Source organism: Sapajus apella, unplaced genomic scaffold, assembly GCF_009761245.1.
Source record: "Sapajus apella isolate SASKATOON/1434 unplaced genomic scaffold, GSC_monkey_1.0 scaffold6, whole genome shotgun sequence".
NCBI classification, from domain to species: Eukaryota; Metazoa; Chordata; class Mammalia; order Primates; family Cebidae; genus Sapajus; species Sapajus apella.
This window is the reverse complement of record NW_022436946.1, coordinates 9,206,308-9,210,917: the sequence shown is the minus strand read 5'-3', so window position 1 is coordinate 9,210,917 and position 4,610 is coordinate 9,206,308. Positions and strand designations below refer to the sequence as shown.

Sequence of the window (4,610 nt, the reverse complement as noted above, 5' to 3'; positions counted from 1 at the left end):
CTTGGAGCCATACCAATACGGAACACACTGATGGGGCCAATATAAATCTTTCTCCAAGGTGTCCATTAACCCGCGGATCTCTGAAGAGTAAACAATCATCAGGACTTGCAATATTGACTCTGGTCCAAGGCTCTCCAGATTGTCCCCTAAGCCTCCAGGCTACCAATATCTTGTACTTCTCAAACAACAATTCTCAAACATTTGGTTCCAATCCCTTTATATTCTCCTTATTCAGGACCAAAATACTTTCATTTTTGTGGGCAATATCTCTGAATATGGATCATATTAGATATGAAAACTAAAAAAGTTTAAAAATACTTGTTTACATTTAAAACAGAAATAATAAATGTATTACATGAAAATATACTACATTTCAAAAAATATTAAAGAAATTAATGCATAATAAGACTATATGCAATACATAGGTGTTGAATGTGGCTATGGAAACTTTTATAAAAATGACAGATGAATAACAAGTCCTTTTTTGTTCACACGCCTTAGGTATGAACAAAAAGCCTACATTAACTTTCTTTTTTTAAAATAAATTTAAAGGTGTGTATTACAATTGCTCCTGGATAGAAAATACTAGTCTTGGCTGTTAGAAAAAGAAATAAAAATAAAAGAAAAATAAAAGAAAAAGTCATAAAAGATGACTAAGACTCCAAATATTTGATGAAATAGCCATTGTTATAAAAACTTTCTGAAGGAAATATAAAGTTGTTCCATCACAAGCACACACACACTGCATTACAACAGGACCTTGGATGCAAACTCTTTGTCGCCTCTCCTCAGACATATGTCCATAAATTAGGTGGTTCTGGCTCTTTTTCATGTGCTTCACTTAAAAAACTTGTCACTTCTTTTTGAAGAGTACCTAACAACTATGGCCTATCTACTCCCTCACGGGAAGCTTCTTCCTATAGTAAAAAAGGTCATTTTTTTCCTTGGTTTGACTCATATTAACTCTTGCTGTCTACATTTGAGTGAGGGCTGGAGAGAATAAGTTAGGGAGTGAGTGTGTGTGTGTGTTTTATAGGGAGATTGCTGGCAAGGAGCTCCTCCTAGAGGTTAGGGAATGCATCTCCCGGTATATGAAGTCATAATTTTTTAAACTAAATACAATGTCAAGTATATATATGCTCTGTTAGTATAGATGTATATATAGGAAACCAAAAATTTTTTCTATATATGTAGAAGTTTTGTCTTCAGAAGTTGTGTCTTCAAACATTTTGGGTCTGTAAGAAAGCCACAGTAAATAAAAGTCATCTTGATTAATTGTGCCATTTTATAAGTAAGAAAAATAACAACAATCATTTGAAATCTATTGGCTATCAGAATTTTTGAAATCTTGGACACACATCTCCAAAGCGCAATGTTCTACCTTTACATTTTTAGTGTTCAAAAATTTAAAATTGAAGTTCCTTAACTAGAACTTATTACAGAGATATTTAATAAATAAATTTAGATTTACAGAATTATTACAAAAATGGTATAGAGAGTTCCAGTATATCCTGTGTCCAGTTTCCCCTATTAACAACTGAAATTAAAATGGTACATTTGTTACAGATATTGAACCAATATTGGTACAATATTATTAACCAAAGTTCATCTTAGATTACTTTTTAAGATTCCCTTGGCTTTCCTGTTGTTGTTGTTGTTGTTGTTGTTGTTTTTGCATATAAACTATTTATTAACAGAAAAGGCCCACATGCTAATTTCTTCTGGGACACACCCACAGTAGGTCCACTGCCAGTGGTCTTGGTGTGCTTGCCTCAGACATGAAGGCTCAGAAGTGGCACAGCCTTAGAGGGCCAGAATCTTCTTCAGTCATTCCAGATTTTCATGGACCTGTTTTTCCAACTGCTGGCCAGGACTTGGCTATATTTCCCATCCTTTACATACTTCTGCCTGTTCAAGAACCAGCCTGGGATCTTGTACTGGTGTAGATTCTGTAATCTGGGATCTTGTATTGGCATAGATTCTGTATAATGGTGATGACATGTTCCACCTCATCTTCAGTGAGTTCCCCTGCCCCTCTTGGTGATGTCAATATCTGCTTTCCTAAACCCCATGTGAGCATATCTTCAACCCACAACCTTAATGGCAGTGATGACAAAGGCTATTTTCCGCAGCGCGTTGATCTTGGTGTTGAGTACTGGCAAAATATGCTGGAACTTCTCAGGGATCACTATGGATATGGTAGCAACAAAAGTGGAGGCGTGGAGGCTGATCATGGAAGAGCTCAATTTTCCTTAACATCCTTTTTTTGCCTTAGGATCCTATCCCAAATGCCACATTACAATATGTTGTCCTGTCTCCTGTGTCTCTTATTTCTTGTTTGTGATAGTTTCTCAGATGTTCCTTGTTTTTGATGACTTCGACAGCTTTCAGGGTTACTACTCAGATATTTGGCTATTTGGTAGAATATCCCTTAGTAGAGATTTGTCTGAAATTTCCCTTGTGGTTAGAATGCACAGTATGTTATGAGCAGCACTACAGAGTTTTATTTGGCCTCAGTGTAGTAATCACACTAGAGTTCCTGGTTCACGGCCGAGTTTCCCAAGAGATGGTCTTCAAGTAGAATAAACCTAGCAGAAGGTGACCAGGAAGTTCAGATCTGGAAGTGCTTAAGGGTGTTTTAGAACATTCACATTTTCAGGAAGTTTCTAGAACCACATAAATATTGTATTTGTTCCTAGTTCCTAGAAAGCTATTTAATACTATGTATATGGAAGGACAATCATCAAGACAGTTAACCCAATATCCTACAAAAATAAAGTGGTTTTATAGAAAGGATAAACATTCAACCCAATTTGACAGGGACATTTTCAAATTCTAGTGATTGTCCCATTATCATTTTTTATAGCATCTCCTCTTAACATAAAAATGTTGCAGGCTATTAATACATTTCATCATGAATTCATCTCCTACTGTTGCTGTAATGAATTGTCACAAATACAATGACACAAAACAATTTTTTATTGAACAGTTCTGGAGATCAGAAGTTAAAAGTCAGGTTTAACAGGTGAAATCCTGATATATGCAGGACATCAGGAGACTCTGTAGAGAACCAATTCCCTTGCCTTTTCCAGCTTCTATTGGCTTTGGCACTAATGCAAGATAAGATATATTTACAGGTTTGAGGGATTAGGATGTGGAAATCTTTGGAGTATCATTGTTCTGATTATCATACACTGTGGTAACAAAGAACAAGTAAAAAGTTAAAAAAAAAATCAATTTTGAGCCATGAAGTATGTGGGTTTTGGGTACAAGACTTAACTCTGAGAATATACTTAAATGTATTTACCCTTCTGTGTTTTTTTATCATTCATCTGCTGATCAGATACAGAAAGAGAAATTATAATGATGTATGACAACTTTTGGTGATAAACTGCTGTAAAAAGAGAAGGCAAATATCATACATTTATAACTATGTTTGTTTATTAGCTACACTCCCGTCTCCTAACATTGCAATATGGACCTAAGCAAAAGCAGGTGAGTTTATGTGGCAAAATCATAAACTTTGTGAACAGAATTTCTTGAGCGTTTAGAGGTCTCAATATTACTTTATTGATTTTCTGCCTTACAATTCTGTAATGTCATGCCTTCATTCTTAAACAACTTGGGGGAAATCTCCCTAATAACTGTTTTCAGTCCACACTTCAAATTTTGGAGTTCCTTCAGTTGGCTTATATACGGTTTGTAATGCTTGGTTGATCTCTTTAAATTGATATTTTGTTTAGAATATCTGCTTAATTATTAATTCCAGGTTAAACCCAGACTTAAAATTTGTGTTTTGTTTTACACTTTCTGTATATGCCAAAGGCTGAATCTTGTACATGTAAACTGATGTCTTGATCCCAGAAGTCTAACTGTGAGTTAAGTACAGACAACCACTGATGCATTTGGGATAGAAAATTTTGATTTGCATTATGGCAACCTGACCTAAGGGGCCATTTTTCAAGACTTAGAACTTTTAGCGTTTATTTAACCCTTGCTTTAAAGAGTACATCACATAAAATATTTAAGTTTGGGGAAAAACCTTCTTAGATTTCTAGTATTTTCAGCGTATTAAAAGACACAAAAAATGTACCATGTTCCAACTACTTTCCTAGCCACTTGAGTTATAATAATGAGCAAAAAAAGGGCAACGATTCTGCTCTCATCAAATTTGAATTTTAGTTGTAAGAAACAGAAAATGCAGATATAAACCAACAACAAATGTGTAAGTGATATGTCTGGCCATTTGGTCCTTTATGGTAGCCAACGGCCACATATAGCTATTTAAATTTAAATCAAATTTAGTTGTAAATTTAATTTAAAAACGTCATTTCCCCAGGCATGCTAGCCAACTTTCAAGAGCCCAGAAGTCTACTGTATTGCACAGTGCAGATTACAGAAACTTCCATAGTCACAGAAAGTTCTACTGGTTGAACTAGAAAACTAATGCAAGATAAGGATAGGTGCTCACAATAATTTGAATGTCTTTTTAGAGCTTTATATAGATCTCATTATTTGCCACAAAAATATAATTCTCAAGAGATGATTAATTTTTCTTAGCTGAAAGAAGAAGGTGAATTTGCTGTTCTTCAGGATTCACTAGGGGCACA

At 34.9% G+C, this 4,610-nt stretch overlaps 1 pseudogene; it reads right to left on the bottom strand.

Moving 5' to 3' along the window:
* Positions 1-1,622: 1,622 nt before the first annotated feature.
* On the bottom strand, positions 1,623-2,234 carry LOC116548976 (annotated as a pseudogene).
* Positions 2,235-4,610: the final 2,376 nt, after the last annotated feature.